Source organism: Pelobates fuscus, chromosome 2, assembly GCF_036172605.1.
Source record: "Pelobates fuscus isolate aPelFus1 chromosome 2, aPelFus1.pri, whole genome shotgun sequence".
Taxonomy (NCBI): domain Eukaryota; kingdom Metazoa; phylum Chordata; class Amphibia; order Anura; family Pelobatidae; genus Pelobates; species Pelobates fuscus.
The window spans coordinates 287,306,649-287,330,226 of NC_086318.1; the positions used below are offsets into that span (position 1 = coordinate 287,306,649).

The 23,578-nt window shown below is 41.9% G+C and overlaps 67 pseudogenes; all 67 read left to right on the forward strand.

The window, feature by feature from the left end:
- Nucleotides 1–42: 42 nt before the first annotated feature.
- On the forward strand, nucleotides 43–161 carry LOC134596005 (5S ribosomal RNA; annotated as a pseudogene).
- A 134-nt stretch (nucleotides 162–295) lies between these two features.
- LOC134598168 (5S ribosomal RNA) lies at nucleotides 296–414 on the forward strand (annotated as a pseudogene).
- Nucleotides 415–882: 468 nt separating this feature from the next.
- Nucleotides 883–1,001, forward strand: LOC134596552 (5S ribosomal RNA; annotated as a pseudogene).
- A 144-nt stretch (nucleotides 1,002–1,145) lies between these two features.
- On the forward strand, nucleotides 1,146–1,264 carry LOC134596006 (5S ribosomal RNA; annotated as a pseudogene).
- A 134-nt stretch (nucleotides 1,265–1,398) lies between these two features.
- Nucleotides 1,399–1,517, forward strand: LOC134596443 (5S ribosomal RNA; annotated as a pseudogene).
- A 134-nt stretch (nucleotides 1,518–1,651) lies between these two features.
- On the forward strand, nucleotides 1,652–1,770 carry LOC134597394 (5S ribosomal RNA; annotated as a pseudogene).
- Nucleotides 1,771–1,904: 134 nt separating this feature from the next.
- Nucleotides 1,905–2,023, forward strand: LOC134593101 (5S ribosomal RNA; annotated as a pseudogene).
- A 225-nt stretch (nucleotides 2,024–2,248) lies between these two features.
- LOC134587775 (5S ribosomal RNA) lies at nucleotides 2,249–2,367 on the forward strand (annotated as a pseudogene).
- A 225-nt stretch (nucleotides 2,368–2,592) lies between these two features.
- On the forward strand, nucleotides 2,593–2,711 carry LOC134588489 (5S ribosomal RNA; annotated as a pseudogene).
- A 225-nt stretch (nucleotides 2,712–2,936) lies between these two features.
- Nucleotides 2,937–3,055, forward strand: LOC134597936 (5S ribosomal RNA; annotated as a pseudogene).
- A 721-nt stretch (nucleotides 3,056–3,776) lies between these two features.
- On the forward strand, nucleotides 3,777–3,885 carry LOC134589316 (5S ribosomal RNA; annotated as a pseudogene).
- A 377-nt stretch (nucleotides 3,886–4,262) lies between these two features.
- Nucleotides 4,263–4,381, forward strand: LOC134595588 (5S ribosomal RNA; annotated as a pseudogene).
- A 225-nt stretch (nucleotides 4,382–4,606) lies between these two features.
- Nucleotides 4,607–4,725, forward strand: LOC134596238 (5S ribosomal RNA; annotated as a pseudogene).
- A 377-nt stretch (nucleotides 4,726–5,102) lies between these two features.
- Nucleotides 5,103–5,221, forward strand: LOC134588503 (5S ribosomal RNA; annotated as a pseudogene).
- Nucleotides 5,222–5,446: 225 nt separating this feature from the next.
- On the forward strand, nucleotides 5,447–5,565 carry LOC134597835 (5S ribosomal RNA; annotated as a pseudogene).
- Nucleotides 5,566–5,699: 134 nt separating this feature from the next.
- On the forward strand, nucleotides 5,700–5,818 carry LOC134598435 (5S ribosomal RNA; annotated as a pseudogene).
- Nucleotides 5,819–6,043: 225 nt separating this feature from the next.
- On the forward strand, nucleotides 6,044–6,162 carry LOC134595108 (5S ribosomal RNA; annotated as a pseudogene).
- Nucleotides 6,163–6,296: 134 nt separating this feature from the next.
- Nucleotides 6,297–6,415, forward strand: LOC134596972 (5S ribosomal RNA; annotated as a pseudogene).
- A 225-nt stretch (nucleotides 6,416–6,640) lies between these two features.
- Nucleotides 6,641–6,759, forward strand: LOC134596974 (5S ribosomal RNA; annotated as a pseudogene).
- Nucleotides 6,760–6,984: 225 nt separating this feature from the next.
- Nucleotides 6,985–7,103, forward strand: LOC134587776 (5S ribosomal RNA; annotated as a pseudogene).
- A 225-nt stretch (nucleotides 7,104–7,328) lies between these two features.
- Nucleotides 7,329–7,447, forward strand: LOC134588490 (5S ribosomal RNA; annotated as a pseudogene).
- Nucleotides 7,448–7,672: 225 nt separating this feature from the next.
- LOC134597937 (5S ribosomal RNA) lies at nucleotides 7,673–7,791 on the forward strand (annotated as a pseudogene).
- A 721-nt stretch (nucleotides 7,792–8,512) lies between these two features.
- LOC134589317 (5S ribosomal RNA) lies at nucleotides 8,513–8,621 on the forward strand (annotated as a pseudogene).
- Nucleotides 8,622–8,998: 377 nt separating this feature from the next.
- Nucleotides 8,999–9,117, forward strand: LOC134595589 (5S ribosomal RNA; annotated as a pseudogene).
- Nucleotides 9,118–9,342: 225 nt separating this feature from the next.
- LOC134596239 (5S ribosomal RNA) lies at nucleotides 9,343–9,461 on the forward strand (annotated as a pseudogene).
- A 377-nt stretch (nucleotides 9,462–9,838) lies between these two features.
- Nucleotides 9,839–9,957, forward strand: LOC134598223 (5S ribosomal RNA; annotated as a pseudogene).
- Nucleotides 9,958–10,182: 225 nt separating this feature from the next.
- Nucleotides 10,183–10,301, forward strand: LOC134597837 (5S ribosomal RNA; annotated as a pseudogene).
- Nucleotides 10,302–10,435: 134 nt separating this feature from the next.
- Nucleotides 10,436–10,554, forward strand: LOC134598437 (5S ribosomal RNA; annotated as a pseudogene).
- A 225-nt stretch (nucleotides 10,555–10,779) lies between these two features.
- On the forward strand, nucleotides 10,780–10,898 carry LOC134595109 (5S ribosomal RNA; annotated as a pseudogene).
- Nucleotides 10,899–11,032: 134 nt separating this feature from the next.
- Nucleotides 11,033–11,151, forward strand: LOC134596975 (5S ribosomal RNA; annotated as a pseudogene).
- A 225-nt stretch (nucleotides 11,152–11,376) lies between these two features.
- On the forward strand, nucleotides 11,377–11,495 carry LOC134593112 (5S ribosomal RNA; annotated as a pseudogene).
- A 134-nt stretch (nucleotides 11,496–11,629) lies between these two features.
- LOC134593124 (5S ribosomal RNA) lies at nucleotides 11,630–11,748 on the forward strand (annotated as a pseudogene).
- Nucleotides 11,749–11,882: 134 nt separating this feature from the next.
- LOC134588530 (5S ribosomal RNA) lies at nucleotides 11,883–12,001 on the forward strand (annotated as a pseudogene).
- Nucleotides 12,002–12,226: 225 nt separating this feature from the next.
- On the forward strand, nucleotides 12,227–12,345 carry LOC134593136 (5S ribosomal RNA; annotated as a pseudogene).
- A 225-nt stretch (nucleotides 12,346–12,570) lies between these two features.
- Nucleotides 12,571–12,689, forward strand: LOC134597094 (5S ribosomal RNA; annotated as a pseudogene).
- A 134-nt stretch (nucleotides 12,690–12,823) lies between these two features.
- On the forward strand, nucleotides 12,824–12,942 carry LOC134589147 (5S ribosomal RNA; annotated as a pseudogene).
- Nucleotides 12,943–13,410: 468 nt separating this feature from the next.
- On the forward strand, nucleotides 13,411–13,529 carry LOC134593147 (5S ribosomal RNA; annotated as a pseudogene).
- A 468-nt stretch (nucleotides 13,530–13,997) lies between these two features.
- LOC134596966 (5S ribosomal RNA) lies at nucleotides 13,998–14,116 on the forward strand (annotated as a pseudogene).
- Nucleotides 14,117–14,250: 134 nt separating this feature from the next.
- LOC134597303 (5S ribosomal RNA) lies at nucleotides 14,251–14,369 on the forward strand (annotated as a pseudogene).
- Nucleotides 14,370–14,594: 225 nt separating this feature from the next.
- On the forward strand, nucleotides 14,595–14,713 carry LOC134593159 (5S ribosomal RNA; annotated as a pseudogene).
- Nucleotides 14,714–14,847: 134 nt separating this feature from the next.
- Nucleotides 14,848–14,966, forward strand: LOC134596785 (5S ribosomal RNA; annotated as a pseudogene).
- Nucleotides 14,967–15,191: 225 nt separating this feature from the next.
- Nucleotides 15,192–15,310, forward strand: LOC134595110 (5S ribosomal RNA; annotated as a pseudogene).
- A 134-nt stretch (nucleotides 15,311–15,444) lies between these two features.
- On the forward strand, nucleotides 15,445–15,563 carry LOC134598296 (5S ribosomal RNA; annotated as a pseudogene).
- Nucleotides 15,564–15,940: 377 nt separating this feature from the next.
- LOC134597686 (5S ribosomal RNA) lies at nucleotides 15,941–16,059 on the forward strand (annotated as a pseudogene).
- Nucleotides 16,060–16,193: 134 nt separating this feature from the next.
- On the forward strand, nucleotides 16,194–16,312 carry LOC134597805 (5S ribosomal RNA; annotated as a pseudogene).
- A 225-nt stretch (nucleotides 16,313–16,537) lies between these two features.
- Nucleotides 16,538–16,656, forward strand: LOC134588600 (5S ribosomal RNA; annotated as a pseudogene).
- Nucleotides 16,657–16,790: 134 nt separating this feature from the next.
- Nucleotides 16,791–16,909, forward strand: LOC134587951 (5S ribosomal RNA; annotated as a pseudogene).
- A 225-nt stretch (nucleotides 16,910–17,134) lies between these two features.
- LOC134589184 (5S ribosomal RNA) lies at nucleotides 17,135–17,253 on the forward strand (annotated as a pseudogene).
- A 387-nt stretch (nucleotides 17,254–17,640) lies between these two features.
- Nucleotides 17,641–17,759, forward strand: LOC134588482 (5S ribosomal RNA; annotated as a pseudogene).
- Nucleotides 17,760–17,984: 225 nt separating this feature from the next.
- LOC134589107 (5S ribosomal RNA) lies at nucleotides 17,985–18,103 on the forward strand (annotated as a pseudogene).
- A 134-nt stretch (nucleotides 18,104–18,237) lies between these two features.
- On the forward strand, nucleotides 18,238–18,356 carry LOC134595765 (5S ribosomal RNA; annotated as a pseudogene).
- Nucleotides 18,357–18,490: 134 nt separating this feature from the next.
- LOC134594692 (5S ribosomal RNA) lies at nucleotides 18,491–18,609 on the forward strand (annotated as a pseudogene).
- A 134-nt stretch (nucleotides 18,610–18,743) lies between these two features.
- LOC134589070 (5S ribosomal RNA) lies at nucleotides 18,744–18,862 on the forward strand (annotated as a pseudogene).
- A 134-nt stretch (nucleotides 18,863–18,996) lies between these two features.
- On the forward strand, nucleotides 18,997–19,115 carry LOC134598350 (5S ribosomal RNA; annotated as a pseudogene).
- A 225-nt stretch (nucleotides 19,116–19,340) lies between these two features.
- LOC134588840 (5S ribosomal RNA) lies at nucleotides 19,341–19,459 on the forward strand (annotated as a pseudogene).
- Nucleotides 19,460–19,593: 134 nt separating this feature from the next.
- LOC134597192 (5S ribosomal RNA) lies at nucleotides 19,594–19,712 on the forward strand (annotated as a pseudogene).
- Nucleotides 19,713–19,846: 134 nt separating this feature from the next.
- Nucleotides 19,847–19,965, forward strand: LOC134597342 (5S ribosomal RNA; annotated as a pseudogene).
- Nucleotides 19,966–20,099: 134 nt separating this feature from the next.
- On the forward strand, nucleotides 20,100–20,218 carry LOC134597074 (5S ribosomal RNA; annotated as a pseudogene).
- Nucleotides 20,219–20,534: 316 nt separating this feature from the next.
- LOC134598009 (5S ribosomal RNA) lies at nucleotides 20,535–20,653 on the forward strand (annotated as a pseudogene).
- A 225-nt stretch (nucleotides 20,654–20,878) lies between these two features.
- On the forward strand, nucleotides 20,879–20,997 carry LOC134594642 (5S ribosomal RNA; annotated as a pseudogene).
- A 225-nt stretch (nucleotides 20,998–21,222) lies between these two features.
- Nucleotides 21,223–21,341, forward strand: LOC134595303 (5S ribosomal RNA; annotated as a pseudogene).
- A 134-nt stretch (nucleotides 21,342–21,475) lies between these two features.
- LOC134588696 (5S ribosomal RNA) lies at nucleotides 21,476–21,594 on the forward strand (annotated as a pseudogene).
- Nucleotides 21,595–21,819: 225 nt separating this feature from the next.
- LOC134587755 (5S ribosomal RNA) lies at nucleotides 21,820–21,938 on the forward strand (annotated as a pseudogene).
- A 134-nt stretch (nucleotides 21,939–22,072) lies between these two features.
- On the forward strand, nucleotides 22,073–22,191 carry LOC134597107 (5S ribosomal RNA; annotated as a pseudogene).
- Nucleotides 22,192–22,325: 134 nt separating this feature from the next.
- Nucleotides 22,326–22,444, forward strand: LOC134595702 (5S ribosomal RNA; annotated as a pseudogene).
- A 559-nt stretch (nucleotides 22,445–23,003) lies between these two features.
- LOC134594546 (5S ribosomal RNA) lies at nucleotides 23,004–23,122 on the forward strand (annotated as a pseudogene).
- A 225-nt stretch (nucleotides 23,123–23,347) lies between these two features.
- LOC134595268 (5S ribosomal RNA) lies at nucleotides 23,348–23,466 on the forward strand (annotated as a pseudogene).
- The last annotated feature ends 112 nt before the right edge of the window (nucleotides 23,467–23,578 follow it).

Genomic DNA, 23,578 nt, shown 5'->3' on the forward strand with positions numbered 1-23,578 from the left:
GATATTCTACCAACATTAGTGAGATCACATTCTCTTAATTTCCCTTACGGCCATACCAGTCTGAAAATGCCTGATCTCGTCAGATCTCGGAAGCCATCCAGACTCGGGCTTGGTTAGTACTTGTATGGGAGACCAACTAGGAACCTCAGGTGCCGTAAGCTTTTGTTTATTTCTTTTTTGCATTATGATGTCATAATCAGACCACTTTTTTCCCTATCCAGAAGCGTCTTGTCTTTTGTCGCAACCAGAGTTTGATATTCTACCAACATTAGCGAGATCGCATTCTCTTAATTTCACTTACGGCCATACCAGTCTGAAAATGCCTGATCTCGTCAGATCTCGGAAGCCATCCAGACTTGGGCCTGGTTAGTACTTGTATGGGAGACCAACTAGGAACCTCAGGTGCCGTAAGCTTTTGTTTGTTTCTTTTTTGCATTATGATGTCATAATCAGACCACTTTTTTCCCTATCCAGAAGCGTCTTGTCTTTTGCCGCAACCAGAGTTTGATATTCTACCAACATTAGCGAGATCGCATTTTCTTAATTTCACTTACGGCCATACCAGTCTGAAAATGCCAGATCTCGGACGCCATCCAGACTTGGGCCTGGTTAGTACTTGTATGGGAGACCAACTAGGAACCTCAGGTGCCGTAAGCTTTTGTTTATTTCTTTTTTGCATTATGATGTCATAATCAGACCACTTTTTTCCCTATGGGAGACCAACTAGGAACCTCAGGTGCCGTAAGCTTTTGTTTATTTCTTTTTTACATTATGATGTCATAATCAGACCACTTTTTTCCCTATCCAGAAGCGTCTTGTCTTTTGTCGCAACCAGAGTTTGATATTCTACCAACATTAGCGAGATCGCATTCTCTTAATTTCACTTATGGCTATACCAGTCTGAAAATGCCTGATCTCATCAGATCTCGGAAGCCATCCAGACTCGGGCTTGGTTAGTACTTGTATGGGAGACCAACTAGGAACCTCAGGTGCCGTAAGCTTTTGTTTATTTCTTTTTTGCATTATGATGTCATAATCAGACCACTTTTTTCCCTATCCAGAAGCGTCTTGTCTTTTGTCGCAACCAGAGTTTGATATTCTACCAACATTAGTGAGATCACATTCTCTTAATTTCTCTTAATTTTCCTTACGGCCATACCAGTCTGAAAATGCCTGATCTCGTCAGATCTCGGAAGCCATCCAGACTCGGGCTTGGTTAGTACTTGTATGGGAGACCAACTAGGAACCTCAGGTGCCGTAAGCTTTTGTTTATTTCTTTTTTGCATTATGATGTCATAATCAGACCACTTTTTTCCCTATCCAGAAGCGTCTTGTCTTTTGTCGCAACCAGAGTTTGATATTCTACCAACATTAGCGAGATCGCATTCTCTTAATTTCACTTACGGCCATACCAGTCTGAAAATGCCTGATCTTGTCAGATCTCGGAAGCCATCCAGACTCGGGCCTGGTTAGTACTTGTATGGGAGACCAACTAGGAACCTCAGGTGCCGTAAGCTTTTGTTTATTTCTTTTTTGCATTATGATGTCATAATCAGACCACTTTTTTCCCTATCCAGAAGCGTCTTGTCTTTTGTCGCAACCAGAGTTTGATATTCTACCAACATTAGCGAGATCGCATTCTCTTAATTTCACTTACGGCCATACCAGTCTGAAAATGCCTGATCTCATCAGATCTCGGAAGCCATCCAGCCTCGGGCCTGGTTAGTACTTGTATGGGAGACCAACTAGGAACCTCAGGTGCCATAAGCTTTTGTTTATTTCTTTTTTGCATTATGATGTCATAATCAGACCACTTTTTTCCCTATCCAGAAGCGTCTTGTCTTTTGTCGCAACCAGAGTTTTATATTCTACCAACATTAGCGAGATCGCATTCTCTTAGTTTCACTTACGGCCATACCAGTCTGAAAATGCCTGATCTCGTCAGATCTCGGAAGCCATCCAGACTCGGGCCTGGTTAGTACTTGTATGGGAGACCAACTAGGAACCTCAGGTGCCGTAAGCTTTTGTTTATTTCTTTTTTGCATTATGATGTCATAATCAGACCACTTTTTTCCCTATGGGAGACCAACTAGGAACCTCAGGTGCCGTAAGCTTTTGTTTATTTCTTTTTTGCATTATGATATCATAATCAGACCACTTTTTTCCCTATCCAGAAGCGTCTTGTCTTTTGTCGCAACCAGAGTTTGATATTCTACCAACATTAGTGAGATCGCATTCTCTTAGTTTCACTTACGGCCATACCAGTCTGAAAATGCCTGATCTCGTCAGGTCTCGGAAGCCATCCAGACTCTGGCCTGGTTAGTACTTGTATGGGAGACCAACTAGGAACCTCAGGTGCCGTAAGCTTTTGTTTATTTCTTTTTTGCATTATGATGTCATAATCAGACCACGTTTTTCCCTATGGGAGACCAACTAGGAACCTCAGGTGCCGTAAGCTTTTGTTTATTTCTTTTTTGCATTATGATGTCATAATCAGACCACTTTTTTCCCTATCCAGAAGCGTCTTGTCTTTTGTCGCAACCAGAGTTTGATATTCTACCAACATTAGCGAGATCGCATTCTCTTACTTTCACTTACGGACATACCAGTCTGAAAATGCCTGATCTCGTCAGATCTCGGAAGCCATCCAGACTTCGGCCTGGTTAGTACTTGTATGGGAGACCAACTAGGAACCTCAGGTGCTGTAAGCTTTTGTTTATTTCTTTTTTGCATTATGATGTCATAATCAGACCACTTTTTTCCCTATGGGAGACCAACTAGGAACCTCAGGTGCCGTAAGCTTTTGTTTATTTCTTTTTTGCATTATGATGTCATAATCAGACCACTTTTTTCCCTATCCAGAAGCGTCTTGTCTTTTGTCGCAACCAGAGTTTGATATTCTACCAACATTAGCGAGATCGCATTCTCTTAATTTCACTTACGGCCATACCAGTCTGAAAATGCCTGATCTCGTCAGATCTCGGAAGCTATCCAGACTCAGGCATGGTTAGTACTTGTATGGGAGACCAACTAGGAACCTCAGGTGCCGTAAGCTTTTGTTTATTTCTTTTTTGCATTATGATGTCATAATCAGACCACTTTTTTCCCTATGGGAGGCCAACTAGGAACCTCAGGTGCCGTAAGCTTTTGTTTATTTCTTTTTTGCATTATGATGTCATAATCAGACCACTTTTTTCCCTATCCAGAAGCGTCTTGTCTTTTGTCGCAACCAGAGTTTGATATTCTACCAACATTAGCGAGAACGCATTCTCTTAATTTCAATTAAGGCCATACCAGTCTGAAAATGCCTGATCTTGTCAGATCTCGAAAGCCATCCAGACTCGCGCCTGGTTAGTACTTGTATGGGAGACCAACTAGGAACCTCAGGTGCCGTAAGCTTTTGTTTATTTCTTTTTTGCATTATGATGTCATAATCAGACCACTTTTTTCCCTATCCAGAAGCGTCTTGTCTTTTGTCGCAACCAGAGTTTGATATTCTACCAACATTAGCGATATCGCATTCTCTTAATTTCACTTACGGCCATACCAGTCTGAAAATGCCAGATCTCGGAAGCCATCCAGACTCGGGCCTGGTTAGTACTTGTATGGGAGACCAACTAGGAAACTCAGGTGCCGTAAGCTTTTGTTTATTTCTTTTTTGCATTCTGATGTCATAATCAGACCACTTTTTTCCCTATCCAGAAGTGTCTTGTCTTTTGTCGCAACCAGAGTTTGATATTCTACCAACATTAGCGATATCGCATTCTCTTAATTTCACTTACGGCCATACCAGTCTGAAAATGCCTGATCTCGGAAGCCATCCAGACTCGGGCCTGGTTAGTACTTGCATGGGAGACCAACTAGGAACCTCAGGTGCCGTAAGCTTTTGTTTATTTCTTTTTTGCATTATGATGTCATAATCAGACCACTTTTTTCCCTATCCAGAAGCGTCTTGTCTTTTGTCGCAACCAGAGTTTGCTATTCTACCAACATTAGCGATATCGCATTCTCTTAATTTCACTTACGGCCATACCAGTCTGAAAATGCCTGATCTCGGAAGCCATCCAGACTCGGACCTGGTTAGTACTTGTATGGGAGACCAACTAGGAACCTCAGGTGCCGTAAGCTTTTGTTTATTTCTTTTTTGCATTATGATGTCATAATCAGACCACTTTTTTCTCTATCCAGAAGCGTCTTGTCTTTTGTCGCAACCAGAGTTTGATATTCTACCAACATTAGCGAGATCGCATTCTCTTAGTTTCACTTACGGCCATACCAGTCTGAAAATGCCTGATCTCGTCAGATCTCGGACGCCATCCAGACTCGGGCCTGGTTAGTACTTGTATGGGAGACCAACTAGGAACCTCAGGTGCCGTAAGCTTTTGTTTATTTCTTTTTTGCATTATGATGTCATAATCAGACCACTTTTTTCCCTATGGGAGACCAACTAGGAACCTCAGGTGCCGTAAGCTTTTGTTTATTTCTTTTTTGCATTATGATGTCATAATCAGACCACTTTTTTCCCTATCCAGAAGCGTCTTGTCTTTTGTCGCAACCAGAGTTTGATATTCTACCAACATAAGTGAGATCGCATTCTCTTAATTTTACTTACGGCCATACCAGTCTGAAAATGCCTGATCTCGTTAGATCTCGGAAGCCATTCAGACTCGGGCCTGGTTAGTACTTGTATGGGAGACCAACGAGGAACCTCAGGTGCCGTAAGCTTTTGTTTATTTCTTTTTTGCATTATGATGTCATAATCAGACCACTTTTTTCCCTATCCAGAAGCGTCTTGTCTTTTGTCGCAACCAGAGTTTGATATTCTACCAACATTAGCTAGATCGCATTCTCTTAATTTCATTTACGGCCATACCAGTCTGAAAATGTCAGATCTCGGAAGCCATCCAGACTCGGGTCTGGTTAGTACTTGTATGGGAGACCAACTAGGAACCTCAGGTGCCGAAAGCTTTTGTTTATTTCTTTTTTGCATTATGATGTCATAATCAGACCACTTTTTTCCCTATCCAGAAGCGTCTTGTCTTTTGTCGCAACCAGAGTTTGATATTCTACCAACATTAGCGAGATCGCATTCTTTTAATTTCAAATACGGCCATACCAGTCTGAAAATGCCAGATCTCGTCAGATCTCGAAAGCCATCCAGACTCGGGCCTGGTTAGTACTTGTATGGGAGACCAACTAGGAATCTCTGGTGCCGTAAGCTTTTGTTTATTTCTTTTTTGCATTATGATGTCATAATCAGACCACTTTTTTCCCTATGGGAGACCAACTAGGAACCTCAGGTGCCGTAAGCTTTTGTTTATTTCTTTTTTGCATTATGATGTCATAATCAGACCACTTTTTTCCCTATCCAGAAGCGTCTTGTCTTTTGTCGCAACCAGAGTTTGATATTCTACCAACATTAGCGAGATCGCATTCTCTTAATTTCCTTTACGGCCATACCAGTCTGAAAATGCCTGATCTTGTCAGATCTCGGAAGCCATCCAGACTCGGGCCTGGTTAGTACTTGTATGGGAGACCAACTAGGAACCTCAGGTGCCGTAAGCTTTTGTTTATTTCTTTTTTGCATTATGATGTCATAATCAGACCACTTTTTTCCCTATCCAGAAGCGTCTTGTCTTTTGTCGCAACCAGAGTTTGATATTCTACCAACATTAGCGAGATCGCATTCTCTTAGTTTCACTTACGGCCATACCTGTCTGAAAATGCCTGATCTTGTCAGATCTCGAAAGCCATCCAGACTCGGGCCTGGTTAGTACTTGTATGGGAGACCAACTAGGAACCTCAGGTGCCGTAAGCTTTTGTTTATTTCTTTTTTGCATTATGATGTCATAATCAGACCACTTTTTTCCCTATGGGAGACCAACTAGGAACCTCAGGTGCCGTAAGCTTTTGTTTATTTCTTGTTTGCATTATGATGTCATAATCAGACCACTTTTTTCCCTATCCAGAAGCGTCTTGTCTTTTGTCGCAACCAGAGTTTGATATTCTACCAACATTAGCGAGATCGCATTCTCTTAATTTCACTTACGGCCATACCAGTCTGAAAATGCCTGATCTCGTCAGATCTCGGTAGCCATCCAGACTCGGGCCTGGTTAGTACTTGTATGGGAGACCAACTAGGAACCTCAGGTGCCGTAAGCTTTTGTTTATTTCTTTTTTGCATTATGATGTCATAATCAGACCACTTTTTTCCCTATCCAGAAGCGTCTTGTCTTTTGTCGCAACCAGAGTTTGATATTCTACCAACATTAGCGAGATCGCATTCTCTTAATTTCACTTACGGCCATACCAGTCTGAAAATGCCTGATCTCGTCAGATCTCGGAAGCCATCCAGACTCGGGCCTGGTTAGTACTTGTATGGGAGACCAACTAGGAACCTCATGTGCCGTAAGCTTTTGTTTATTTCTTTTTTGCATTATGATGTCATAATCAGACCACTTTTTTCCCTATGGGAGACCAACTAAGAACCTCAGGTGCCGTAAGCTTTTGTTTATTTCTTTTTTGCATTATGATGTCATAATCAGACCACTTTTTTCCCTATCCAGAAGCGTCTTGTCTTTTGTCGCAACCAGAGTTTGATATTCTACCAACATTAGCCAGATCGCATTCTCTTAATTTCACTTACGGCCATACCAGTCTGAAAATGCCTGATCTCGTCAGATCTCGGAAGCCATCCAGACTCGGGCCTGGTTAGTACTTGTATGGGAGACCAACTAGGAACCTCATGTGCCGTAAGCTTTTGTTTATTTCTTTTTTGCATTATGATGTCATAATCAGACCACTTTTTTCCCTATGGGAGACCAACTAGGAACCTCAGGTGCCGTAAGCTTTTGTTTATTTCTTTTTTGCATTATGATATCATAATCAGACCACTTTTTTCCCTATCCAGAAGCGTCTTGTCTTTTGTCGCAACCAGAGTTTGATATTCTACCAACATTAGTGAGATCGCATTCTCTTAGTTTCACTTACGGCCATACCAGTCTGAAAATGCCTGATCTCGTCAGGTCTCGGAAGCCATCCAGACTCTGGCCTGGTTAGTACTTGTATGGGAGACCAACTAGGAACCTCAGGTGCCGTAAGCTTTTGTTTATTTCTTTTTTGCATTATGATGTCATAATCAGACCACGTTTTTCCCTATGGGAGACCAACTAGGAACCTCAGGTGCCGTAAGCTTTTGTTTATTTCTTTTTTGCATTATGATGTCATAATCAGACCACTTTTTTCCCTATCCAGAAGCGTCTTGTCTTTTGTCGCAACCAGAGTTTGATATTCTACCAACATTAGCGAGATCGCATTCTCTTACTTTCACTTACGGACATACCAGTCTGAAAATGCCTGATCTCGTCAGATCTCGGAAGCCATCCAGACTTCGGCCTGGTTAGTACTTGTATGGGAGACCAACTAGGAACCTCAGGTGCTGTAAGCTTTTGTTTATTTCTTTTTTGCATTATGATGTCATAATCAGACCACTTTTTTCCCTATGGGAGACCAACTAGGAACCTCAGGTGCCGTAAGCTTTTGTTTATTTCTTTTTTGCATTATGATGTCATAATCAGACCACTTTTTTCCCTATCCAGAAGCGTCTTGTCTTTTGTCGCAACCAGAGTTTGATATTCTACCAACATTAGCGAGATCGCATTCTCTTAATTTCACTTACGGCCATACCAGTCTGAAAATGCCTGATCTCGTCAGATCTCGGAAGCTATCCAGACTCAGGCATGGTTAGTACTTGTATGGGAGACCAACTAGGAACCTCAGGTGCCGTAAGCTTTTGTTTATTTCTTTTTTGCATTATGATGTCATAATCAGACCACTTTTTTCCCTATGGGAGGCCAACTAGGAACCTCAGGTGCCGTAAGCTTTTGTTTATTTCTTTTTTGCATTATGATGTCATAATCAGACCACTTTTTTCCCTATCCAGAAGCGTCTTGTCTTTTGTCGCAACCAGAGTTTGATATTCTACCAACATTAGCGAGAACGCATTCTCTTAATTTCAATTAAGGCCATACCAGTCTGAAAATGCCTGATCTTGTCAGATCTCGAAAGCCATCCAGACTCGCGCCTGGTTAGTACTTGTATGGGAGACCAACTAGGAACCTCAGGTGCCGTAAGCTTTTGTTTATTTCTTTTTTGCATTATGATGTCATAATCAGACCACTTTTTTCCCTATCCAGAAGCGTCTTGTCTTTTGTCGCAACCAGAGTTTGATATTCTACCAACATTAGCGATATCGCATTCTCTTAATTTCACTTACGGCCATACCAGTCTGAAAATGCCAGATCTCGGAAGCCATCCAGACTCGGGCCTGGTTAGTACTTGTATGGGAGACCAACTAGGAAACTCAGGTGCCGTAAGCTTTTGTTTATTTCTTTTTTGCATTCTGATGTCATAATCAGACCACTTTTTTCCCTATCCAGAAGTGTCTTGTCTTTTGTCGCAACCAGAGTTTGATATTCTACCAACATTAGCGATATCGCATTCTCTTAATTTCACTTACGGCCATACCAGTCTGAAAATGCCTGATCTCGGAAGCCATCCAGACTCGGGCCTGGTTAGTACTTGCATGGGAGACCAACTAGGAACCTCAGGTGCCGTAAGCTTTTGTTTATTTCTTTTTTGCATTATGATGTCATAATCAGACCACTTTTTTCCCTATCCAGAAGCGTCTTGTCTTTTGTCGCAACCAGAGTTTGCTATTCTACCAACATTAGCGATATCGCATTCTCTTAATTTCACTTACGGCCATACCAGTCTGAAAATGCCTGATCTCGGAAGCCATCCAGACTCGGACCTGGTTAGTACTTGTATGGGAGACCAACTAGGAACCTCAGGTGCCGTAAGCTTTTGTTTATTTCTTTTTTGCATTATGATGTCATAATCAGACCACTTTTTTCTCTATCCAGAAGCGTCTTGTCTTTTGTCGCAACCAGAGTTTGATATTCTACCAACATTAGCGAGATCGCATTCTCTTAGTTTCACTTACGGCCATACCAGTCTGAAAATGCCTGATCTCGTCAGATCTCGGACGCCATCCAGACTCGGGCCTGGTTAGTACTTGTATGGGAGACCAACTAGGAACCTCAGGTGCCGTAAGCTTTTGTTTATTTCTTTTTTGCATTATGATGTCATAATCAGACCACTTTTTTCCCTATGGGAGACCAACTAGGAACCTCAGGTGCCGTAAGCTTTTGTTTATTTCTTTTTTGCATTATGATGTCATAATCAGACCACTTTTTTCCCTATCCAGAAGCGTCTTGTCTTTTGTCGCAACCAGAGTTTGATATTCTACCAACATAAGTGAGATCGCATTCTCTTAATTTTACTTACGGCCATACCAGTCTGAAAATGCCTGATCTCGTTAGATCTCGGAAGCCATTCAGACTCGGGCCTGGTTAGTACTTGTATGGGAGACCAACGAGGAACCTCAGGTGCCGTAAGCTTTTGTTTATTTCTTTTTTGCATTATGATGTCATAATCAGACCACTTTTTTCCCTATCCAGAAGCGTCTTGTCTTTTGTCGCAACCAGAGTTTGATATTCTACCAACATTAGCTAGATCGCATTCTCTTAATTTCATTTACGGCCATACCAGTCTGAAAATGTCAGATCTCGGAAGCCATCCAGACTCGGGTCTGGTTAGTACTTGTATGGGAGACCAACTAGGAACCTCAGGTGCCGAAAGCTTTTGTTTATTTCTTTTTTGCATTATGATGTCATAATCAGACCACTTTTTTCCCTATCCAGAAGCGTCTTGTCTTTTGTCGCAACCAGAGTTTGATATTCTACCAACATTAGCGAGATCGCATTCTTTTAATTTCACATACGGCCATACCAGTCTGAAAATGCCAGATCTCGTCAGATCTCGAAAGCCATCCAGACTCGGGCCTGGTTAGTACTTGTATGGGAGACCAACTAGGAATCTCTGGTGCCGTAAGCTTTTGTTTATTTCTTTTTTGCATTATGATGTCATAATCAGACCACTTTTTTCCCTATGGGAGACCAACTAGGAACCTCAGGTGCCGTAAGCTTTTGTTTATTTCTTTTTTGCATTATGATGTCATAATCAGACCACTTTTTTCCCTATCCAGAAGCGTCTTGTCTTTTGTCGCAACCAGAGTTTGATATTCTACCAACATTAGCGAGATCGCATTCTCTTAATTTCCTTTACGGCCATACCAGTCTGAAAATGCCTGATCTTGTCAGATCTCGGAAGCCATCCAGACTCGGGCCTGGTTAGTACTTGTATGGGAGACCAACTAGGAACCTCAGGTGCCGTAAGCTTTTGTTTATTTCTTTTTTGCATTATGATGTCATAATCAGACCACTTTTTTCCCTATCCAGAAGCGTCTTGTCTTTTGTCGCAACCAGAGTTTGATATTCTACCAACATTAGCGAGATCGCATTCTCTTAGTTTCACTTACGGCCATACCTGTCTGAAAATGCCTGATCTTGTCAGATCTCGAAAGCCATCCAGACTCGGGCCTGGTTAGTACTTGTATGGGAGACCAACTAGGAACCTCAGGTGCCGTAAGCTTTTGTTTATTTCTTTTTTGCATTATGATGTCATAATCAGACCACTTTTTTCCCTATGGGAGACCAACTAGGAACCTCAGGTGCCGTAAGCTTTTGTTTATTTCTTGTTTGCATTATGATGTCATAATCAGACCACTTTTTTCCCTATCCAGAAGCGTCTTGTCTTTTGTCGCAACCAGAGTTTGATATTCTACCAACATTAGCGAGATCGCATTCTCTTAATTTCACTTACGGCCATACCAGTCTGAAAATGCCTGATCTCGTCAGATCTCGGTAGCCATCCAGACTCGGGCCTGGTTAGTACTTGTATGGGAGACCAACTAGGAACCTCAGGTGCCGTAAGCTTTTGTTTATTTCTTTTTTGCATTATGATGTCATAATCAGACCACTTTTTTCCCTATCCAGAAGCGTCTTGTCTTTTGTCGCAACCAGAGTTTGATATTCTACCAACATTAGCGAGATCGCATTCTCTTAATTTCACTTACGGCCATACCAGTCTGAAAATGCCTGATCTCGTCAGATCTCGGAAGCCATCCAGACTCGGGCCTGGTTAGTACTTGTATGGGAGACCAACTAGGAACCTCATGTGCCGTAAGCTTTTGTTTATTTCTTTTTTGCATTATGATGTCATAATCAGACCACTTTTTTCCCTATGGGAGACCAACTAAGAACCTCAGGTGCCGTAAGCTTTTGTTTATTTCTTTTTTGCATTATGATGTCATAATCAGACCACTTTTTTCCCTATCCAGAAGCGTCTTGTCTTTTGTCGCAACCAGAGTTTGATATTCTACCAACATTAGCCAGATCGCATTCTCTGTATTTCACTTACGGCCATACCAGTCTGAAAATGCCTGATCTCGTCAGATCTCGGAAGCCATCCAGACTCGGGCCTGGTTAGTACTTGTATGGGAGACCAACTAGGAACCTCAGGTGCCGTAAGCTTTTGTTTATTTATTTTTTGCATTATGATGTCAAAATCAGACCACTTTTTTCCCTATCCAGAAGCGTCTTGTCTTTTGTCGCAACCAGAGTTTGATATTCTACCAACATTAGCGAGATCGCATTCTCTTAATTTCACTTACGGCCATACCAGTCTGAAAATGCCTGATCTCGTCAGATCTCGGAAGCCATCCAGACTCGGGCCTGGTTAGTACTTGTATGGGAGACCAACTAGGAACCTCAGGTGCCGTAAGCTTTTGTTTATTTCTTTTTTGCATTATGATGTCATAATCAGACCACTTTTTTCCCTATCCAGAAGCGTCTTGTCTTTTGTCGCAACCAGAGTTTGATATTCTACCAACATTAGCGAGATCGCATTCACTTAATTTCATTTACTGCCATACCAGTCTGAAAATGCCTGATCTCGTCAGATCTCGGAAGCCATCCAGACTCGGGCCTGGTTAGTACTTGTATGGCAGACCAACTAGGAACCTCAGGTGCCGTAAGCTTTTGTTTATTTCTTTTTTGCATTATGATGTCATAATCAGACCACTTTTTTCCCTATGGGAGACCAACTAGGAACCTCAGGTGCCGTAAGCTTTTGTTTATTTCTTTTTTGCATTATGATGTCATAATCAGACCACTTTTTTCCCTATCCAGAAGCGTCTTGTCTTTTGTCGCAACCAGAGTTTGATATTCTACCAACATTAGCGAGATCACATTCTCTTAATTTCACTTACGGCCATACCAGTCTGAAAATGCCTGATCTCGTCAGATCTCGGAAGCCATCCAGACTCGGGCCTGGTTAGTACTTGTATGGGAGACCAACTAGGAACCTCAGGTGCCGTAAGCTTTTGTTTATTTCTTTTTTGCATTATGATGTCATAATCAGACCACTTTTTTCCCTATGGGAGACCAACTAGGAACCTCAGGTGCCGTAAGCTTTTGTTTATTTCTTTTTTGCATTATGATGTCATAATCAGACCACTTTTTTCCCTATCCAGAAGCGTCTTGTCTTTTGTTGCAACCAGAGTTTGATATTCTACCAACATTAGCGAGATCGCATTCTCTTAATTTCCCTTACGGCCATACCAGTCTGAAAATGCCTGATCTTGTCAGATCTCGGAAGCCATCCAGACTCGGGCCTGGTTAGTACTTGTATGGGAGACCAACTAGGAACCTCAGGTGCCGTAAGCTTTTGTTTATTTCTTTTTTGCATTATGATGTCATAATCAGACCACTTTTTTCCCTATCCAGAAGCGTCTTGTCTTTTGTCACAACCAGAGTTTGATATTCTACCAACATTAGCGAGATCACATTCTCTTAGTTTCACTTACGACCATACCTGTCTGAAAATGCCTGATCTTGTCAGATCTTGAAAGCCATCCAGACTCGGGCCTGGTTAGTACTTGTATGGGAGACCAACTAGGAACCTCAGGTGCCGTAAGCTTTTGTTTATTTCTTTTTTGCATTATGATGTCATAATCAGACCACTTTTTTCCCTATGGGAGACCAACTAGGAACCTCAGGTGCCGTAAGCTTTTGTTTATTTCTTGTTTGCATTATGATGTCATAATCAGACCACTTTTTTCCCTATCCAGAAGCGTCTTGTCTTTTGTCGCAACCAGAGTTTGATATTCTACCAACATTAGCGAGATCGCATTCTCTTAATTTCACTTACGGCCATACCAGTCTGAAAATGCCAGATCTCGGTAGCCATCCAGACTCGGGCCTGGTTAGTACTTGTATGGGAGACCAACTAGGAACCTCAGGTGCCGTAAGCTTTTGTTTATTTCTTTTTTGCATTATGATGTCATAATCAGACCACTTTTTTCCCTATCCAGAAGCGTCTTGTCTTTTGTCGCAACCAGAGTTTGATATTCTACCAACATTAGCAAGATCGCATTCTCTTAATTTCACTTACGGCCATACCAGTCTGAAAATGCCTGATCTCGTCAGATCTCGGAAGCCATCCAGACTCGGGCCTGGTTAGTACTTGTATGGGAGACCAACTAGGAACCTCAGGTGCCGTAAGCTTTTGTTTATTTCTTTTTTGCATTATGATGTCATAATCAGACCACTTTTTTCCCCATGGGAGACCAACTAAGAACCTCAGGTGCCGTAAGCTTTTGTTTATTTCTTTTTTGCATTATGATGTCATAATCAGACCACTTTTTTCCCTATCCAGAAGCGTCTTGTCTTTTGTCGCAACCAGAGTTTGATATTCTACCAACATTAGCTAGATCGCATTCTCTTAATTTCACTTACGGCCATACCAGTCTGAAAATGTCAGATCTCGGAAGCCATCCAGACTCGGGTCTGGTTAGTACTTGTATGGGAGACCAACTAGGAACCTCAGGTGCCGAAAGCTTTTGTTTATTTCTTTTTTGCATTATGATGTCATAATCAGACCACTTTTTTCCCTATCCAGAAGCGTCTTGTCTTTTGTCGAAACCAGAGTTTGATATTCTACCAACATTAGCGAAATCGCATTCTCATAATTTCACTTACGGCCATACCAGTCTGAAAATGCCAGATCTCGTCAGATCTCGAAAGCCATCCAGACTCGGGCCTGGTTAGTACTTGTATGGGAGACCAACTAGGAACCTCAGGTGCCGTAAGCTTTTGTTTATTTCTTTTTTGCATTATGATGTCATAATCAGACCACTTTTTTCCCTATCCAGAAGCGTCTTGTCTTTTGTCGCAACCAGAGTTTGATATTCTACCAACATTAGCGAGATCGCATTCTCTTAATTTCATTAATGGCCATACCAGTCTGAAAATGCCTGATCTCGTCAGATCTCGGAAGCCATCCAGACTCGGGCCTGGTTAGTACTTGTATGGGAGACCAACTAGGAACCTCAGGTGCCGTAAGCTTTTGTTTATTTCTTTTTTGCATTATGATGTCATAATCAGACCACTTTTTTCCCTATGGGAGACCAACTAAGAACCTCAGGTGCCGTAAGCTTTTGTTTATTTCTTTTTTGCATTATGATGTCATAATCAGACCACTTTTTTCCCTATCCAGAAGCGTCTTGTCTTTTGTCGCAACCAGAGTTTGATATTCTACCAACATTAGCCAGATCGCATTCTCTGAATTTCACTTACGGCCATACCAGTCTGAAAATGCCTGATCTCGTCAGATCTCGGAAGCCATCCAGACTCGGGCCTGGTTAGTACTTGTATGGGAGACCAACTAGGAACCTCAGGTGCCGTAAGCTTTTGTTTATTTCTTTTTTGCATTATGATGTCATAATCAGACCACTTTTTTCCCTATCCAGAAGCGTCTTGTCTTTTGTCGCAACCAGAGTTTGATATTCTACCAACATTAGCGAGATCGCATTCTCTTAATTTCATTTACGGCCATACCAGTCTGAAAATGCCTGATCTCGTCAGATCTCGAAAGCCATCCAGACTCGGGCCTGGTTAGTACTTGTATGGGAGACCAACTAGGAACCTCAGGTGCCGTAAGCTTTTGTTTATTTCTTTTTTGCATTATGATGTCATAATCAGACCACTTTTTTCCCTATGGGAGACCAACTAGGAACCTCAGGTGCCGTAAGCTTTTGTTTATTTCTTTTTTGCATTATGATGTCATAATCAGACCACTTTTTTCCCTATCCAGAAGCTTCTTGTCTTTTGTCGCAACCAGAGTTTGATATTCTACCAACATTAGCGAGATCGCATTCTCTTAATTTCACTTACGGCCATACCAGTCTGAAAATGCCTGATCTCGTCAGATCTCGGTAGCCATCCAGACTCGGGCCTGGTTAGTACTTGTATGGGAGACCAACTAGGAACCTCAGGTGCCGTAAGCTTTTGTTTATTTCTTTTTTGCACTATGATGTCATAATCAGACCACTTTTTTCCCTATCCAGAAGCGTCTTGTCTTTTGTCGCAACCAGAGTTTGATATTCTACCAACATTAGCGAGATCGCATTCTCTTGATTTCACTTATGGCCATACCAGTCTGAAAATGCCTGATCTCGTCAGATCTCGGAAGCCATCCAGACTCGGGTCTGGTTAGTACTTGTATGGGAGACCAACGAGGAACCTCAGGTGCCGTAAGCTTTTGTTTATTTATTTTTTGCATTATGATGTCATAATCAGACCACTTTTTTCCCTATCCAGAAGCGTCTTGTCTTTTGTCGCAACCAGAGTTTGATATTCTACCAACATTAGCGAGATCGCATTCTCTTAATTTCACTTACGGCCATACCAGTCTGAAAATGTCAGATCTCGGAAGCCATCCAGACTCGGGCCTGGTTAGTACTTGAATGGGAGACCAACTAGGAACCTCAGGTGCCGTGAGCTTTTGTTTATTTCTTTTTTGCATTATGATGTCATAATCAGACCACTTTTTTCCCTATCCAGAAGCGTCTTGTCTTTTGTCGCAACCAGAGTTTGATATTCTACCAACATTAGCGAGATCGCATTCTTTTAATTTCACTTATGGCCATACCAGTCTGAAAATGCCTGATCTCGTCAGATCTCGGAAGCCGTCCAGACTCGGGCCTGGTTAGTACTTGTATGGGAGACCAACTAGGAACCTCAGGTGCCGTAAGCTTTTGTTTATTTCTTTTTTGCATTATGATGTCATAATCAGACCACTTTTTTCCCTATCCAGAAGCGTCTTGTCTTTTGTCTCAACCAGAGTTTGATATTCTACCAACATTAGCGAGATCTCATTCTCTTAATTTCACTTACGGCCATACCAGTCTGAAAATGCCTGATCTCGTCAGATCTCGGAAGCCATCCAGACTCGGGCCTGGTTAGTACTTGTATGGGAGAACAACTAGGAACCTCAGGTGCTGTAAGCTTTTGTTTATTTCTTTCTTGCATTATGATGTCATAATCAGACCACTTTTTTCCCTATGGGAGACCAACTAGGAACCTCAGGTGCCGTAAGCTTTTGTTTATTTCTTTTTTGCATTATGATGTCATAATCAGACCACTTTTTTCCCTATCCAGAAGCGTCTTGTCTTTTGTCGCAACCAGAGTTTGATATTCTACCAACATTAGCCAGATCGCATTCTCTTAATTTCATTTACGGCCATACCAGTCTGAAAATGCCTGATCTCGTCAGATCTTGGAAGCCATCCAGTCTCGGGCCTGGTTAATACTTGTATGGGAGACCAACTAGGAACCTCAGGTGCCGTAAGCTTTTGTTTATTTCTTTTTTGCATTATGATGTCATAATCAGACCACTTTTTTCCCTATCCAGAAGCGTCTTGTCTTTTGTCGCAACCAGAGTTTGATATTCTACCAACATTAGCGAGATCGCATTCTCTTAATTTCACTTACGGCAATACCAGTCTGAAAATGCCTGATCTCGTCAGATCTTGAAAGCCATCCAGACTCGGGCCTGGTTAGTACTTGTATGGGAGACCAACTAGGAACCTCAGGTGCCGTAAGCTTTTGTTTATTTCTTTTTTGCATTATGATGTCATAATCAGACCACTTTTTTCCCTATGGGAGACCAACTAGGAACCTCAGGTGCCGTAAGCTTTTGTTTATTTATTTTTTGCATTATGATGTCATAATCAGACCACTTTTTTCCCTATCCAGAAGCGTCTTGTCTTTTGTCGCAACCAGAGTTTGACATTCTACCAACATTAGCGAGATCGCATTCTCTTAATTTCACTTACGGCCATACCAGTCTGAAAATGCCTGATCTCGTCAGATCTCGCTAGCCATCCAGACTCAGGCCTGGTTAGTACTTGTATGGGAGACCAACTAGGAACCTCAGGTGCCATAAGCTTTTGTTTATTTCTTTTTTGCATTATGATGTCATAATCAGACCACTTTTTTCCCTATCCAGAAGCGTCTTGTCTTTTGTCGCAACCAGAGTTTGATATTCTACCAACATTAGCGAGATCGCATTCTCGTAATTTGTCTTATGGCCTTACCAGTCTGAAAATGCCTTATCTCGTCAGATCTCGGAAGCCATCCAGACTCGGGTCTGGTTAGTACTTGTATGGGAGACCAACGAGGAACCTCAGGTGCCGTAAGCTTTTGTTTATTTCTTTTTTGCATTATGATGTCATAATCAGACCACTTTTTTCCCTATCCAGAAGCGTCTTGTCTTTTGTCGCAACCAGAGTTTGATATTCTACCAACATTAGCGAGATCGCATTCTCTTAATTTCACTTACGGCCATACCTGTCTGAAAATGCCTGATCTCGTCAGATCTCGAAAGCCATCCAGACTCGGGCCTGGTTAGTACTTGTATGCGAGACCAACTAGGAACCTCAGGTGCCGTAAGCTTTTGTTTATTTCTTTTTTGCATTATGATGTCATAATCAGACCACTTTTTTCCCTATGGGAGACCAACTAGGAACCTCAGGTGCCGTAAGCTTTTGTTTATTTCTTGTTTGCATTATGATGTCATAATCAGACCACTTTTTTCCCTATCCAGAAGCGTCTTGTCTTTTGTCGCAACCAGAGTTTGATATTCTACCAACATTAGCGAGATCGCATTCACTTAATTTCACTTACGGCCATACCAGTCTGAAAATGCCTGATCTCATCAGATCTCGGAAGCAATCCAGACTCGGGCCCGGTTAGTACTTGTATGGGAGACCAACTAGGAACCTCAGGTGCCGTAAGCTTTTGTTTATTTCTTTTTTGCATTATGATGTCATAATCAGACCACTTTTTTCCCTATCCAGAAGCGTCTTATCTTTTGTCGCAACCAGAGTTTGATATTCTACCAACATTAGCGAGATCGCATTCTCTTAATTTCACTTACGGCCATACCAGTCTGAAAATGCCTGATCTCGTCAGATCTCGGAAGCCATCCATACTAGGGCCTGGTTAGTACTTGTATGGGAGACCAACTAGGAACCTCAGGTGCCGTAAGCTTTTGTTTATTTCTTTTTTGCATTATGATGTCATAATCAGATCACTTTTTTCACTATCCAGAAGCGTCTTGTCTTTTGTCGCAACCAGAGTTTGATATTCTACCAACATTAGCGAGATCGCATTCGCTTAATTTCACTTACGGCCATACCAGTCTGAAAATGCCTGATCTCATCAGATCTCGGAAGACATCCAGACTCGGGCCTGGTTAGTACTTGTATGGGAGACCAACTAGGAGCCTCAGGTGCCGTAAGCTTTTGTTTATTTCTTTTTTGCATTATGATGTCATAATCAGACCACTTTTTTCCCTATCCAGAAGCGTCTTGTCTTTTGTCGCAACCAGAGTTTGATATTCTACCAACATTAGCGAGATCGCATTCTCTTAATTTCACTTACGGCCATACCAGTCTGAAAATGCCTGATCTCATCAGATCTCGGAAGCCTTTGAGACTCTGGCCTGGTTAGTACTTGTATGGGAGACCAACTAGGAACCTCAGGTGCCGTAAGCTTTTGTTTATTTGTTTTTTGCATTATGATGTCATAATCAGACCACTTTTTTCCCTATCCAGAAGCATCTTGTCTTTTGTCGCAACCAGAGTTTGATATTCTACCAACATTAGCGAGATCGCATTCTCTTAATTTCACTTACGGCCATACCAGTCTGAAAATGCCTGATCTCGTCAGATCTCGGAAGCCATCCAGACTCGGGTCTGGTTAGTACTTGTATGGGAGACCAACTAGGAACCTCAGGTGCCATAAGCATTCGTTTATTTCTTTTTTGCATTATGATGTCATTATCAGACCACTTTTTTCCCTATGGGAGACCAACTAGGAACCTCAGGTGCCGTAAGCTTTTGTTTATTTCTTTTTTGCATTATGATGTCATAATCAGACCACTTTTTTCCCTATCCAGAAGCGTCTTGTCTTTTGTCGCAACCAGAGTTTGATATTCTACCAACATTAGCGAGATCGCATTCTCTTAATTTCACTTACGGCCATACAAGTCTGAAAATGCCTGATCTCGTCAGATCTCGGAAGCCATCCAGACTCGGGCCTCGTTAGTACTTGTATGGGAGACCAACTAGGAACCTCAGGTGCCGTAAGCTTATGTTTATTTCTTTTTTGCATTATGATGTCCTAATCAGACCACTTTTTTCCCTATCCAGAAGCATCTAGTCTTTTGTCGCAACCAGAGTTTGATATTCTACCAACATTAGCGAGATCGCATTCTCTTAATTTCACTTATGGCCATACTAGTCTGAAAATTCCTGATCTCGTCAGATCTCGGAAGCCATCCAGGCTCGGGCCTGGTTAGTACTTGTATGGGAGACCAACTAGGAACCTCAGGTGCCGTAAGCTTTTGTTTATTTCTTTTTTGCATTATGATGTCATAATCAGACCACTTTTTTCCCTATCCAGAAGCATCTTGTCTTTTGTCGCAACCAGAGTTTGATATTCTACCAACATTAGCGAGATCGCATTCTCTTAATTTCACTTATGGCCATACTAGTTTGAAAATTCCTGATCTCGTCAGATCTCGGAAGTCATCCAGGCTCGGGCCTGGTTAGTACTTGTATGGGAGACCAACTAGGAACCTCAGGTGCCGTAAGCTTTTGTTTATTTCTTTTTTGCATTATGATGTCATAATCAGACCACTTTTTTCCCTATCCAGAAGCGTCTTGTCTTTTGTCGCAACCAGAGTTTGATATTCTACCAACATTAGCGAGATCGAATTCTCTTAATTTCACTTACGGCCATACCAGTCTGAAAATGCCTGATCTTGTCAGATCTCGGAAGCCATCCAGGCTCGGGCCTGGTTAGTACTTGTATGGGAGACCAACTAGGAACCTCAGGTGCCGTAAGCTTTTGTTTATTTCTTTTTTGCATTATGATGTCATAATCAGACCACTTTTTTCCCTATGGGAGACCAACTAGGAACCTCAGGTGCCGTAAGCTTTTGTTTATTTCTTTTTTGCATTATGATGTCATAATCAGACCACTTTTTTCCCTATGGGAGACCAACTAGGAACCTCAGGTGCCGTAAGCTTTTGTTTATTTCTTTTTTGCATTATGATGTCATAATCAGACCACTTTTTTCCCTATCCAGAAGCGTCTTGTCTTTTGTCGCAACCAGAGTTTGATATTCTACCAACATTAGCGAGATCGCATTCTCTTAATTTCCCTTACGGCCATACCAGTCTGAAAATGCCTGATCTCGTCAGATCTCGAGAGCCATCCAGACTCGGGCCTGGTTAGTACTTGTATGGGAGACCAACTAGGAACCTCAGGTGCCGTAAGCTTTTGTTTATTTCTTTTTTGCATTATGATGTCATAATCAGACCACTTTTTTCCCTATGGGAGACCAACTAGGAACCTCAGGTGCCGTAAGCTTTTGTTTATTTCTTTTTTGCATTATGATGTCATGATCAGACCACTTTTTTCCCTATCCAGAAGCGTCTTGTCTTTTGTCGCAACCAGAGTTTGATATTCTACCAACATTAGCGAGATCGCATTCTCTTAATATCCCTTACGGCCATACCAGTCTGAAAATGCCTGATCTCGTCAGATCTCGGAAGCCATCCAGACTCGGGCCTGGTTAGTACTTGTATGGGAGACCAACTAGGAACCTCAGGTGCCGTAAGCTTTTGTTTATTTCTTTTTTGCATTATGATGTCATAATCAGACCACTTTTTTCCCTATGGGAGACCAACTAGGAACCTCAGGTGCCGTAAGCTTTTGTTTATTTCTTTTTTGCATTATGATGTCATAATCAGACCACTTTTTTCCCTATCCAGAAGCGTCTTGTCTTTTGTCGCAACCAGAGTTTGATATTCTACCAACATTAGCGAGATCGCATTCTCTTAATTTCACTTACGGCCATACCAGTCTGAAAATGCCTGATCTCGTCAGATCTCAGAAGCCATCCAGACTCGGGCCTGGTTAGTACTTGTATGGGCGACCAACTAGGAACCTCAGGTGCCGTAAGCTTTTGTTTATTTCTTTTTTGCATTATGATGTCATAATCAGACCACTTTTTTCCCTATCCAGAAGCATCTTGTCTTTTGTCGCAACCAGAGTTTGATATTCTACCAACATTAGCGAGATCGCATTCGCTTAATTTCCCATACGGCCATACCAGTTTGAAAATGCCTGATCTCGTCAGATCTCGGAAGCCATCCAGACTCGGGCATGGTTAGTACTTGTATGGGAGACCAACTAGGAACCTCAGGTGCTGTAAGCTTTTGTTTATTTCTTTTTTGCATTATGATGTCATAATCAGACCACTTTTTTCCCTATGGGAGACCAACTAGGAACCTCAGGTGCCGTAAGCTTTTGTTTATTTCTTTTTTGCATTATGATGTCATAATCAGACCACTTTTTTCCCTATCCAGAAGCGTCTTGTCTTTTGTCGCAACCAGAGTTTGATATTCTACCAACATTAGCGAGATCGCATTCTCTTAATTTCACTTACGGCCATACCAGTCTGAAAATGCCTGATCTCGTCAGATCTCGAAAGCCATCCAGACTCTGGCCTGGTTAGTACTTGTATGGGAGACCTACTAGGAACCTCAGGTGCCGTAAGCTTTTGTTTATTTCTTTTTTGCATTATGATGTCATAATCAGACCACTTTTTTCCCTATCCAGAAGCGTCTTGTCTTTTGTCGCAACCAGAGTTTGATATTCTACCAACATTAGCGAGATCGCATTCTCTTAATTTCACTTACGGCCATACCAGTCTGAAAATGCCTGATCTCGTCAGATCTCGGAAGCCATCCAGACTCTGGCCTGGTTAGTACTTGTATGGGAGACCTACTAGGAACCTCAGGTGCCGTAAGCTTTTGTTTATTTCTTTTTTGCATTATGATGTCATAATCAGACCACTTTTTTCCCTATCCAGAAGCGTCTTGTCTTTTGTCGCAACCAGAGTTTGATATTCTACCAACATTAGCGAGATCGCATTCTCTTAATTTTACTTACGGCCATACCAGTCTGAAAATGCCTGAACTCGTCAGATCTCGGAAGCCATCCAGACTCGGGCCTGGTTAGTACTTGTATGGGAGACCAACTAGGAACCTCAGGTGCCGTAAGCTTTTGTTTATTTCTTTTTTGCATTATGATGTCATAATCAGACCACTTTTTTCCCTATGGGAGACCAACTAGGAACCTCAGGTGCCGTAAGCTTTTGTTTATTTCTTTTTTGCATTATGATGTCATAATCAGACCACTTTTTTCCCTATCCAGAAGCGTCTTGTCTTTTGTCGCAACCAGAGTTTGATATTCTACCAACATTAGCGAGATCGCATTCTCTTAATTTCACTTACGGCCATACCAGTCTGAAAATGACTGATCTCGGAAGCCATCCAGACTCGGGCCCGGTTAGTACTTGTATGAGAGACCAACTAGGAACCTCAGGTGCCGTAAGCTTTTGTTTATTTCTTTTTTGCATTATGATGTCATAATCAGACCACTTTTTTCCCTATGTGAGACCAACTAGGAACCTCAGGTGCCGTAAGCTTTTGTTTATTTCTTTTTTGCATTATGATGTCATAATCAGACCACTTTTTTCCCTATCCAGAAGCATCTTGTCTTTTGTCGCAACCAGAGTTTGATATGCTACCAACATTAACGAGATCGCATTCTCTTAATTTTACTTACGGTCATACCAGTCTGAAAATGCCTGATCTCGTCAGATCTCGGAAGCCATCCAGACTCGGGCCTGGTTAGTACTTGTATGGGAGACCAACTAGGAACCTCAGGTGCCGTAAGCTTTTGTTTATTTCTTTTTTGCATTATGATGTCATAATCAGACCACTTTTTTCCCTATGGGAGACCAACTAGGAACCTCAGGTGCCGTAAGCTTTTATTTATTTCTTTTTTGCATTATGATGTCATAATCAGACCACTTTTTTCCCTATCCAGAAGCGTCTTGTCTTTTGTCGCAACCAGAGTTTGATATTCTACCAACATTAGCGAGATCGCATTCTCTTAATTTCCCTTACGGCCATACCAGTTTGAAAATGCCTGATCTCATCAGATCTCGGAAGCCATCCAGACTCGGGCCTGGTTAGTACTTGTATGGGAGACCAACTAGGAACCTCAGGTGCTGTAAGCTTTTGTTTATTTCTTTTTTGCATTATGATGTCATAATCAGACCACTTTTTTCCCTATGGGAGACCAACTAGGAACCTCAGGTACCGTAAGCTTTTGTTTATTTCTTTTTTGCA